Genomic DNA, 13,706 nt, shown 5'->3' on the forward strand with positions numbered 1-13,706 from the left:
AGCAGTAGATAATCCAACAACAAAGTCCATACTTATTGACTCCCATTTCATTTGTGGAATGTCCAAGGGTTGTAACTCTCCAAGCATCTTGATCCTTATTGCCTTGACTCTTTGACAAGTCAAGCACTGAGTTACGTACTTTAATACATCCCTTTTTAATCCTGGCCAGTGATAGCCCTTACGAACTGCGTTGAGTGTCTTGGCATACCCCGGATGTCCTGCAATGGAGTTGCCACATGTGCTTCCTATAAGATCTTGGTCTTCACTTCTGGTCCTTTTGGGACACAAAGGCAATCATGGTAATATAGACAGCCATTGCTAGCACGATAATTCTTAATCTCAGACCTTTCTTTGTTAGAGCTTCCTCCTTGAAGTACCTTGACCATGAGTCCTTCATATTCCTTATCCTGAGAAATAGCTTGGCGTACAAGCTCAATGGAGCCCCAAGAGGAACACCAAGGAAAAGGGAATTCTCTTGCAAGAAAATCTATCTTGTAACATCAACAAGCTTTTATTTCATTCTTTTGATCATCAAAACAAAGAAAACAGCAATTCTTCACGCAGCATCATAGTAGATTTCTCCCACGGATTTGATAGAATCAACCATATTCTTCAATATCTTCACAAAATCTATCAATAGAACAAAGAACACAAAGGAATACACCATCTTTGAATGGAAATAAATCACATATTATCCATCTTCAATGTCATCATAGTTTTCTCTCTCAATCTCTCATATATAGTTACACTGTTTTGATAGAATTTAACTATCTCTGACTCTCTCTCTCTCTCTCTCTCTCTCCATCAATAGTACATCATATCCTCACTACAATAGTCTCATAATAACCCTCAATAATCCTTCTTAGGTCATGGATGCACCTCCCAAGAGGTATGTCTAATATGAAGAGTCACCAGAGCTACTACAGTGTCTTTTCACAGCTCACTACTTTCACTGTCACTTAGTCTTCTCTTCAGTCTTCAGCAGCTGCTTTTTCCACTTGTTTTAGCTCTTTTAAACTTAGATTCATCCTTTCCAAAGGTTAGAAAACTTTCCCAAAGTCACACATACATTCTACAGAACACCTACAGAAGGTCTATAGAACAGTCACAGTACAGCACCAGAACAGCTAGAGTACACTTACAGTACAGAGACAGAGCAGAGAGACAGAGGCTCTATAGAGGGTCTACAGAGGGTTACAGAAGGTCATCAAAACCTCATAACTTATACTAAACCATTCTAAACTCTCAAAAACTATTCAATAAGCTTTCAAAAGATCTCAATCTTCATCAATCATCAATCCATGCTTCATACAGAAGACAATCAGAACAAAACAGAAGCTATAAAGAAGGTATATAGAACCAATCAAAAGCTCAACAGAACCTATCAGAACATCTCAAAACTTCATATCTCCACTGAGAATCATCATGAACTTCTAAAACATAATCAATATCATCCAAAACACTCTCAAATACACCCCTTACAACCATATATCACTCTAAATCCATAAAAAATCAATCATTCAGACCTCAAAACAACAAAAATCAGTCAAAAATTCAGTCTTTTTCCACTCTCACTATATTCCCACACTTAGAAAGGAAGCGTCCTTGCGACCTAAGGAAAAGAAGAATATAAGTTCACTAAAGAGCTCAATTTGGATCTTCTGTCAGATCTTCAATAATCTTGCTAAAACACGACCCCAACTTATCACCTGTATCTGAGAGAAAATACTACTAAAGAAAAACTCCATTATTTATTAACTCATCTGATTAATCATTAAAAACCCATAACAAAATTTTAAATGATATAAGAGGTTCTCTTAAGCTTTCCACCATAGGCTTGTCATCCACCAGCAATCTTTTGAAAAGAGCTCTCGAACAAGTATTCGCAATCACCATGAACTCATCACATACAATTAAGACAACACATACAAACACTAACACAACCATTTGAATGACACCTCCAAAAAGAGATATATCATTAAGAATCTTCCAAAATACATTGCAAAGGCATCAATGAAGATGATCCCTTTTGAAAGCTTGGTGGTTTCGAAAGCGATCCATGGAGAAGGATTCATCTACAAATGTCTTTGGAGGATTTTGAAAAAACTGCAAACAGCACATCCTTTCTAGCAAGACAAGGTATTTGCTAGGGAGACATAGGGCATGAAAATATAGGACATCCAACTGGTGGGAATCAATGTTCACATTAACATTCATACAAAGTTTTGGAATGGTCTTTTGATCATTATGAGAATGCCTATGTATGTATGCTAGATACCAAGAAAAATGAGCTGTCAATCTCATCGAAGGATCCAGAGATTGTGAATATTGGTGAGCAAAATGAATGTATTTCTGGTATGCTTGACTGAAAGTTGTCCAATCCCTTGGAATAATTGGCCTGTTTATCTGAGGTCCTGTAAGAGAATCACTCGAGCTCCATCCTCTTCATCTTGGAATCTGCTGATCAAACCCTTCATATTCACTAACCAACTGAGAGGGTTGAGAGATAGAAGTGGCAGGAGATGGAAGTGGAATAAGTAAAAGTGGATGAAGAGATGGGTAGGCGAAATCATAAAAGGATGAATAATTTAAAGAAGGAGTGGCTGAAAATTTTAGGGAATCAGTTAGAAAATGTGTTAATTGATAAATAGGAAAGGCAGAAGGTACATGGATGGATGGAGAAGGACATGGTGGAGAAGGGGAAAATACTATGTTTTTGATAAAAGAGCAGTATGTAAATATGGGAATTTGAGGAAAAGATTGAGGTTGGAAAAGAAGGGGTAAGATTGATGTTGAATTGGTTTGATAGAGGAAAAGATATATATCATAACAGTGAGCCATTTGTTGGTAATACAGTAGGCTAGGAACAGAGAGACCTAAGATAGATCGTCTCTGATAGGCATAAAAAAAGGTGGAATCAAATGGATTATTTTTGGAAAGGTGAGCTAAGAGATCCACCCTCAGTTGGTTAGTGCTCTGTACATATATAGAAGCTGTGTTCTGTCATTGATTCAGGACCACGGAATCAATCATGGAGTGCCAGGAATTATCAGGGCAAGTAGCCACTTTTAAGGAGTAACTCTGAAACATGTCATCTATTCGTAACTCCAAATAGTTGACATACAAAACAGCTTGTAAAACCACATCTCCCACATACCAGGCCATATCCACTTCATCTGGAATCAACAAGTCTCCCCGTAGATACATATATGAGAGCAACATAGTATCTGTCATGACAGAATCTTCAAACACCATACGTACCACTTCTATCAGCAACTCAGGAGACCAAGCCCCACTCCAACCATCCTCTGGAATAGGAAGATCCATCGTTGAAAGCTTCATGTAAAAGGCCAACTTGTGTAATCGATAGTGGACAAAGAAAGAATGGTCTAGAGGAACATATTCCTGGAAATGCTCAAATGTAGACCATAGCAGATCCATCCTGGACTGCAATCTTTCCACTTTATCTTGGAAGAGAGGACACAAGGTAGCTTGTCTCTGGAGAACTGCCAAGTCCTGCTGTGAGAGAGAAGGAATCAAGGACACATGAGGGCTTGGAGGAACAGACCGTGACTGTGCCAGTTGGTCTTGCAACTGCTTGATTTGGGAAGCTTGTGATTCCACTGTGTCATTAGCAGTCTGTAAGGCTGAAAGTTTGATATCTAAAAGAGTTTGAAACTCTTGCGCTTCTTTGGACATCCTCTCTTTCTCTTCTGAGATTCTAGTGACCTCGGATTGAGCCTCTGTTTATTGAATCTTCAAAGAAGATATCTCATCTCTTTGGGTTTCAATCAGTTGGGTTTGTTTCTCCATCTGCTTAAACAGATCTGCTAGTGTGTCCTTAGCAGAGGCTAACTCGGATGTTGTCTTATGCAACTGATCTTTAGACTGCATCAGTTCTTCATAAAAGAAAGCATACAGCTGTTGAACACAGGCTGTCATCACTGAAAGTTCAATTGAACTCTGGATGTCTTTACATAGGAAGGGAATGGTATCTCCCGATACTAGACTGTTCAGTGAGGAGATTGATATGTCCAAGGAACCTTCTCGATGTGCTCTGAATAGGTTGTTACATGTGAGATAAGCAGGAAGATCACTGCCAGATGTAGTAGGAATTGGCACTAAAGGAAGAACTGAAGGAGCTTTATCTGCTACCCGCTTCAAGTGTTTGCGCTATATGACCAGGGGAGGAGGAGAATCCAAATCCTCTATATCAATTGGTTCGAACTCATCTGAAGGTGGAGGGGGAGGTACTGGATCAGATGGAGGAGGTGGAGGCACACTCTTCTTTAAACCTGAGTAGGTCAAGAAGGCAGACAAGTAGGATCCATAGGTGACATTGGTAACATTACCCTTTGTTACTTTAACGAAATGTTGATCCATCTTAGTGAGTAGGTAAGTGCTCCAATCAATAGCTACTCCTTTTAACACCATCCTTGAAGCTGTAAAGAGCTCTTTGGACAAGTAATGGGACGGTGTTTTTGCAGGCATAAACCTGTCTTGGAGAAACTGGCAGACCAACTTCCATACAGGATCAGTAATCACGGAAAAGGAAACTCCTGAAGTGTTGATCACCTTCTTGACATCCAGAATTGATGCCAGGAGGCATATTCCACGGTGGATTCTGTGAGGTTTTACGGTGGATTCCGTAAACTTAGATGACCGGGGCTCATACACAAAGAGGATTCTTTGTGTGAGAAGTTGATAGGGACGCCTGTCCTTTTCGGGCGTTTCATTAATTTAGTGTGTACATGGGTGATTCCATAGCGGGTGATTCCACAAAATACATGTTAAATTAATAAACGTTTATGAGTTTAGAGTGTGCACTCATAATAAATTAAGATTAGGATTTATTTCTAACCAGTTGATTTATTTTTGTAGCTGAAGATTGCTAGGTATTCACTTTTGTCGATTTAATTGTATTATTTTACTAACGATTGTGAATGCTTCAGTTGATGTGTAGAGATAGCAGCAGTGGCGGAGGAAAGCATTGGAGTTTAGCGAGTATTCGACCTTTGGATTATATTTTGATAGGCGCCACGCCTATATTTTGTTATATCTATTGAGACATCGATTATTGATTATTATTTTGTATGCGCCTATGCGCACGGATATGTTATTTCTATTTGGACATTGAGATTGGGCATGCCAGACTCTATGGGCACCGTCCATTAGCTTTATTTTCCTATTTTTGTAGAAAGCAAACTCAAAAGCTAAAAGCTTGTCATATTTTTGTAAATTGGGCTATTATTGAGCATGAAGATGGAAAGATACATAAAATACATGCTTTGTGAAGCGCTCACACAAGGCATGGGGGGAGATTGAACCCAATTGGTCTCTTGCTTCTTGTCGTTCATGCTTTTACATTGGTTTTTGTGCAAAAAGGTAGAGTTCATTGTTCTTGGGGACCTTCCGGGATTCACTACGTGAGCATACTGCGACCGATCTGCGCATCAAGAATTTCCTTGGTCTGTTTTTATAACAGCTTCAAAATCTCATCATTAGAGAAGAGCTCGCGAGCTGTAACAAAGGGTTCACCTTTGTAGGAAAGAGACAGAGCCTTCCCTAATCCTCGAGGTATCAAAGTCATGAAAGTACCCTAGACCAATCCCGACTTCTTGCTGTAGGAGGCAAGGAACTCATCACACATGGATGGATCCTCTGGAATCAATGGAAAGGAGGCAGCCACGAAAGTCGCAAGTCTCACCTGCGTGAGAGGCTCAAAAGTGAGTAGGGAACAGTAATCCCTACTGACCAGTGGGACATACTGGATAGGGGAGGAGTGTGAGGCGCCATTCAGATGGTAAACACACACACCACAACACAGACAATCACAAAGAATGCCTGCAAAACAACCAAAGGGCTATCAAAAAGGAATCAATAAAAAAGAAGGACACTCATACAAACATAGACGTAACTAACCCAAGTACCACCCCAGACAATACACAGCCTAGAAAAATTTTGGCATGACCTCTACACATATGCGACCGAAAGCTTCATGCGATGCAACATGCAAGCACCCAAATCCCACATTAGGCAATAAAGAAAAAAAAACTACACACCGTACCCATAATCTTAACACATAGACAAATCAGACTACCATAAAAATGGACATGAAGACTGAACCATAACTCGGACCATCAGTGTCAACTAATAGACTTGTACGCGCCCATCCCACGAAGCGTGTTTATTAAAAAGGGAAAAAAGAAGTGCAGTGAGGGAGAATTAAGTTAATGAAGGGTTCATTTTAATAAATTATTAACAATGAGTGGCATTTTATTAGGTGATAAATCTTAATAAGAAAACGGTGGTTCCTTCTTAAAATTTTAATTACAAATTATTAAGTTGAAACGGTGCATTAACGCAACTCGGACTACGATGCCCAGACTGGGTCTCTAAATGCAAATTCCTTAATTAAAAATTAAGAGTGATGTGGAGCGCTTTTTTGCCAGCACGTGCTCTGGTGACGGCTGGTTCATTTTTATTATAAATTAAAGTGTCTCTTAAGCGCACGTAGCGCGTGCAAAGTGAACGGCTGATTGAGTTTTATTATGAAATGGTGTGTTTAGCACGAATGCGCGTGGAAAATATGGATGAATAAAGAGTTAATTTTAGAAATTAATTTTTGATTAAGAAAAAAATAAAAATAAATAAAGCATATAAAATAAATACCTGGAAGGGGTGTGTATGCAATGGCCTGAAGGCGCACGGAAGAGTCCCCCAAAAGCAATGAATCCAGTCAAAGAAAAGTAAAGACCACTGACTGAACAACAAAGACAACACCTTACTGGATGTGTCGAGTTTTATTATTTTTTAAATTTTATTATGATTTATTAATATTTTTTTGAATTTTATATTTTTTGTGTTTGATATTTGAGGGGTATTATGTGTGGGGGTTGGAGTTATGTGTGTATTTCTGGTTTCGTTTTTTTCAATAAGTTGTATATGGTTTTTTTTTAAATTTCAAAAGGAATAATATTTAAATATGGATATGTGATGAAGGAAAAAGAAAATTTCAGCCAGTTAGAAAATATCCACAATTTAGGTTATGAAAATAAGATTTGAATTGCTATGTTTAATCTGGTTTGTTTGTTTGTGATTTGTTTGTTTTTTTGTTTTTTTTAAATATGGGTGCCGTATATAAAAATATATTAAAGTAAAAAATGAATGGAAAAAGGTCAGGGGGATGGGTGGATTTTTTTTGAAATTTTTTACTAATTTTAAAGGAATTTTTTACATTTGTGAGGTAATTTTGAAGAAATTATCAAATATTTAATTATATGTAATTTTAGTGGTTGAAATTTCCACCTGACAAATTTCCAAAAATTTGCAAAAATATGGGGGAATTTTTAGAAAATTTTGTGAAATTTTTTTGAGTGGAAATGAATTTATAAAGTAATAAAATCAATTAAATCAGGTTAGTTGGGTAAGAAGGGTCAAATTAAGTCAGCTAAGTCTTGTTAGTCTGGGTAAATCATGTAAGTCAGACTAAGTCAACTCACGTTAGTCAAAGGGAACTAGGTTAGTTTGGGTTAGTCAAAGTCAGGTAAGTAAGCTAAGTCAAGGTAGGTCAGGGTAGTCAGGGTTAGTCTAAGTTAGTTAGGTAAGCTAAGTTTGGTTGAAGATTAGCTAATTTTGGCCCCTATTTTGCTATAGATAGTCCATAGACAACACTCTCTCTTAGAACAAATTTTACCCTACATTGATGATAAAAAAGTGAAACTTATATGGGTCGAAAGTATATGGAATTAGCTTAGATTTGACACATAACATACTTGATTTAGAGGAGTCTATTTGAACATTATTCAAGGTTTAGTACATTAGGATCTATAATAGACAACAAGTTACCTACTATTTGTAGGAATAATTTCATGAAGATTTGGTGGCCAAGTTTACAACTTGAGGAATTTCAAATGATGTTAATGTGAGAGGCTTAATCTTAGGCTTTAAATCAAATCAAATTCTTTTAGATTCCCCAAGATTCTTTATATCCTTATAATGCCAAAATACAATAGTACTATGTTATCTACTTTTCGAGGAAAAAATCTTTGGGTAGGGATGGAATGTGAAGATTGGAAATGCATTAGTATTTTTGAGGAAAAATAAGGAAAAATACTAGCTACATTGGATTTTTATAAAAGGTGTAAGAGACTTATTATTTTCATCACTATGTAATAAACAAAGTCTCTTTTGTCTTCGCCTTTTTGCTCAACTTTCATGGATGACTTCTATTTCTCTCTATTCTTCTTGTCTTTCTCTCTCTTTTTCTAGTATTTCTCTTTCCTATTTCTCCCTTTTTTGAAGTCTTTTCTCCTCTCATTCTTCTCCTCTAGTTCTTTTTATAATAAACCTAAATTCATCACCTAAAAGGAGCCTTATTAATAACTCAAAGAATTGTTTTTGAGATTATTATCAAGGTTAGGGGTTTGGAAAGTTCTAACAAGTTAGAGAGAGAAATTACTAAACAATGTAGTGGAGCTATCTAGAATTAGTATGACAAAAATGAGGTGACTCATTCTTACAGAGACATGTGTCTCAAATTTCAAGCATTAATATGCATCAAAATGAGAAAGAATTGAGCTTTTGAAAGAAATCATGAGCAAAGCAAACCTTTTAAGGATTGCAAAATCACAAGAAAATGTATATTTAAGAGGTCTAACTCTCAAGGAGTTGATAAAAGAATTAAAAGCAGTAGTAATGTCGTATGAGTTAGTGGAGATGTATAATACTATAGGTATTAGTTTTGTAGGACTACCATGCTCTCCAAAACCTTAACAAGGATAAAGGCATTTGGCTTACCTAGATTCGTTTAAGTTTCAATTGATAGATTTGCATTTTGGTGGGTTTTGGGGAGCATGTTTATATTTAAGGGTCAATCACTTATGAAAAGCCAACAAAAAAAGATAAACTTTAAATATACCACATTTACTAATATATGGTGGATCTCAAGAAAGTACAAATTGCAATGGTTCACATGGATAAGCAAACTATAGAAGAATGTCCTACTATTTTGAAGTTCATCTTACAATCAAATGAAGCACAAATTCAAAAAGGAAAAAAGATGGAAAGGGTCAATAGTTTCATAATAAACATGACATTTGAGTACATCAATGGTAGGAAATAAGAATTGGAGTATAAGATTCAATCTAGGATGGAGAATTGTAGATTGGTGTAACTTAAGCAACAATTCAAAATCATCAAATCCTAAAATAGTTATTCTTGCACATAGGTTTGGATGTAGAATATCATATGAGTATTGATTGATTTAAAGACTATCAAATGTATACTCTTTTAAACCTATTAGTTTTTGGTAGTGGAAGGGGGTGCCCGTACTCGCCCCCCTCGCTATTGTGTTTCTTTTAGGAAAAAATTCTTTATAATGTTTAGCATCCCCCTCATGATATTTGTCAAAAAAAAAAATCTATTTGTATTGTTTGGTTGAGGGACCTTGGATTTATAATGTTTTTGCTTGGTTGGGGAGGCCACATGCCCCCCAACCGTCTATGCACACAATCGATTTGAGGGCACGCACACAGACACACACACACACACACACACACACACACACACACACACACACACACACACACACACACACACACACACACACACACACACACACACACACACACACACACACACACACACACACACACACACACACACACACACACACACACACACACACACACACACACACACACACACACACACACACACACACACACACACACACACACACACACACACACACACACACACACACACACACACACACACACAGAGAGAGAGAGAGAGAGAGAGAGAGAGAGAGAGAGAGGCCTAAGCCCCCATGACCAAAGGCTTGTGGGGGACCCAAAGGATTCCCCCCCTTGGTCATCCTTTATGGTTGGGATGCTCATGGTCCCATGCGAACATCTACATGCAGAAACACTTGGGAGGCTTGTGGCATCCTTGCCATAAACTAAAATATTTTTTAAAAAATATATGTTGGTGGGGGTCCCTTGAACTTGGCCCCCCATACAATAGTATTTTTGAAAAATTGTTTTTTGTAAAACAAGTTAATGAAGGGGCACCCCCACAATAGTGTTTTATTAAAATTTTGTTTTTATAAGTATATGTAAGAGGGTAGGAGGGATTGCCCTCCTTCCCCAAGATATTAATTTTTTTAAATTAAGGGCACTCCCCTAATGATTATATTAATTTTTTAATTAAATAATAAAATAGGCCCCTTGTGATACTATTTCTTAAACTTTTTTGTAAAAAGTATATGTGAGGGGGTGTTGGATTATAATGTTTTGCTTTACAAGGTAGATCACATGCCCCCCAACTATTTGTGCACATGTAGATACTTTCAAGGGGGTGGGGGGGACCCAAAATCCCCAAGAATAAGTTTGTGGGGAGGCACTTTGGGCCCCCCACTCACCCACTATTAATGGCAAGGGGTGTTAGTGGCCCCCCAACAACATCTACGTCCATGTAGATGCTTGGGGAGACTCATAGGCACACTAGTGATAGTTATTAAAATAATTGAAAATAGGAGGCCCCTTTGATCTAGCACCCCCCATAGTAATATTTCTTGAAAATTTTAAAATAATATTTCGATAGGGGAGGCCATGGGCCTTGGCCAAATGTTTGCATGCATGTAGATGGGTGGAGGGGGGATGCATGGTCCCCCTAACCAAAACCATGTCACAATAATTTTCGCTAGGAGGCAAATGACTTTGGCCCCCCCACCAATAGTTGTGTTAAAAAATGGTTTTTAAAACCATATTTTTGAGAGGGGGAGGGGCTTTGATTTGGCCTCCTTGCGATATTGTTTCTTTTTTTAAAATTTAAAAACATATGTATCAAGCAGATTGTCCCCCCCCCCCCTCCCCCCACCATTTGCACATGCATGGACGGTTGCAGGAGGGCGAGGGGAGAGAGACCCCCCCAAAAGCAATGACTGGTGGAGGGATGCCCTTGGCACTCGGAGTGACTCTATGCATGTAGATGCTGAGAGAGTCCTTGGCACCCCTACTATAAATGTGACAATAATTTTTTTAAATCTATGGGAGGGCCCCCCTACGATAATGATTTTATTATTATTTATAATACATGTTTGTGAGGGTGTACCCCCACACTACTATTTTTAAAAGAATTTTTTCTTTAAAACATATGTAAGAGGGGGAGGTGTAATATAATTGATTTTAGCCTAGGATATGAGGAGCTAGGGTTTACCTATAAATAAACTTGATTAGCTAAATGTAGGCATCTTGTCATTTTTTCATTCTTGGAATAACACTTTCCAAGGATCTTCATGGTCCCTTCCATCTCGACATGGGTGTGTATATTTACAACCAGGGGCATAAAGGTGAGTTTCTTGCCCTACCTTAATATGAGGTGAGTTCCTTGTTGTAGCTCAACATTGATTTCTTCTCAACAACAAGGCTATGACTCCTATTTCATGTATTCATGGTTTCTTTGACATTATCTTCAAAAATGTGACAGTGAAGGCTATGGCTTCCATAATTTCATGTGTTTTATGAGTATTTTATGTTTGTGAGATGTTGCTTTCTTACATTGCTAGCAAAGTAAGTCTTTGATCTAATGAGGATGTCATTTTAAAGCTCTTATGTGGTCCTGTGCATGAAGATAGGTTACAGTAGTTGAGGATCTAGTCTTTGTCGTCTAGTTATTTCCTATAACTATGACTAGACAAGTTATGCTACAATAAACCATGGCCATTTTGAAGGACACAAAAAAGATCTGGAGAAAAATGGTGGTCTTTTTACCATTTTAGCATGTCATGACCACCTTTTAAAGCAATTTTGGAGGTATTTGGCCAAAATGGAGTTCTCAGGTTTTAGTGAAGACTAAGGGTCGTGTTACTTTTTCAAACAATAGGGTTTCTCTTTCTTCTTCAAGCTTGTTGTCAAGCTTTCATGGAGGGTTTTCCTTCAATCTTTTCCTCATGTCTTCTTCCTCCTCAAATGTCACTAGATCTTGATTCAAGACATCATTTAGAGCTCACTTCATACAATTTGTGATGGGAAAAAGAAGAGGGAATATCAGTTGTAAACAATGCAATCTATGCTAAATTCTTGGCCTTCACATCTATCAATGACTCCCTCATTTACTTCTTCTCCTGGATGGACAATGCTATTGCATTAATAAAATCCATTCCAAGCTTCATTACCAACCCTTCACGGCTATGGTTAATAGGACTTGGGAGGTCTCTAAAATGAAAGGTGTGAGTGCTGAAAGGGGGATTTTATTTTGCCTTACCCTATCAAGCTTCTCACAAAATAGTGGCATCAAGAATATTCTAATATTTTCAAGAGATTGCAATAGTTGCAAGGATCAGTGAGAAGCAAGAGGAAGTAATTGATCCTCCACAATGTCATCCTCAACATAGGGAAATACATATGCCGCCTCTACATTTGTAGTAATTGTATTGAGCTTCACTGGAAGGGATACTTGGTCTTCTGGAAATGCTAAACAACATGTTCATTTCCACCTATTCCATCCCAATTTCATCTTCCACAAAAAATCATACAATTTGTTAACTTTATCACACTTTGCACATTTTTGTCCTGAAGGTGACACAACGAACCCGTTGTCAATTTGTTGTAGCTCGAAGGCATAAGAGGTGACTCACTTTTTATCAATAGTCCACACTGCCATGCGCTCCTTTCACTCTACTCCCACTACTACCAGTACTCCATCAACTTCAAACTTGACCTTTTTTGGTAGCTCTACATTGGGAAATGGAAGTTCCACAAAATTTGGCAAGATGACAATACTTAGATTGTCCCATATTCATGTTCCTTGGTGTTAAAATTTTTATCAACTCCTATAGCAAGTAGTGTGGACTTCTTGTGAGGTCGATCTTCATCTTCTGGTTTAGCCTTTATTTCATATTCAGATATGTAACACTCATGCTTGTAGATGTGATTGGAAGGCTTTGAAATCCTAATGTTGGAAAGTTGTAACCAAAGTAGCTCCATGAAACTTGAGAAGCCCTGGACTACACAACATAGAGTTCACTCTTCTTGGTAGACTTGATCGATCAAAATTCTGCTTCTAGAGAACCAAATTCTCCATATTCCCTTGGAACAAGTAGACTCTGCCATCAACTACAACAAAACATCCTGTCCTCAATAGTCCTTGCGTGTATTGAGTGTATGACATACCATCAACATTGTTCAACATAACATGAAGAGCATAAAGGCAATGATAAAACATGGGTTTGGCATGTATCGGGATTTGGTGGCAAAGGTAGCTTCCATAAGAAGAAACAGCATTAGACTAGGCATTCTCATGTATGAGGTCCTAATAAGAGGGAAGACATGACAATAGGACAATAGAGAAGCTTGCGTTCTTCCATTATCTTTCATTTTAGGACTAGTCTAATTTTTATAGTACCTAAGAAAGATTCAGATGATTTGGTTCTTGAGCACCTTCAAACTTGGATAGAAATGTAGCTCGAAACCGAGTAAGGTTAGTGAAATGCATATTAGCCTACCTTGGCTGTGCTTTCAAAGTATTACTCAAGAAGCATGATTGCAAATTTGAAGTTGGTATATACAAAGAGGTGGTTCCACATATGACCAGAAGGATTGGAATACTATGAGTCCAAGCATATCACCAATGTTTGAGTGGCTGAAAATGAGCCAAAGAAAAATGTCATTGTGGAACACTCTGAAGGATAGATCTATTTA

General features: G+C 37.7%; 1 pseudogene; it reads right to left on the minus strand.

The window, feature by feature from the left end:
• Positions 1 to 12,345: 12,345 nt before the first annotated feature.
• Positions 12,346 to 12,992, minus strand: LOC148038114 (ubiquitin carboxyl-terminal hydrolase 14 pseudogene; annotated as a pseudogene).
• Positions 12,993 to 13,706: the final 714 nt, after the last annotated feature.

The sequence above is a fragment of the Lygodium microphyllum genome, chromosome 3 (assembly GCF_053477565.2).
Source record: "Lygodium microphyllum isolate KBCC chromosome 3, Lygodium_microphyllum_v1.1.10, whole genome shotgun sequence".
In the NCBI taxonomy this organism is placed as follows: Eukaryota; Viridiplantae; Streptophyta; class Polypodiopsida; order Schizaeales; family Lygodiaceae; genus Lygodium; species Lygodium microphyllum.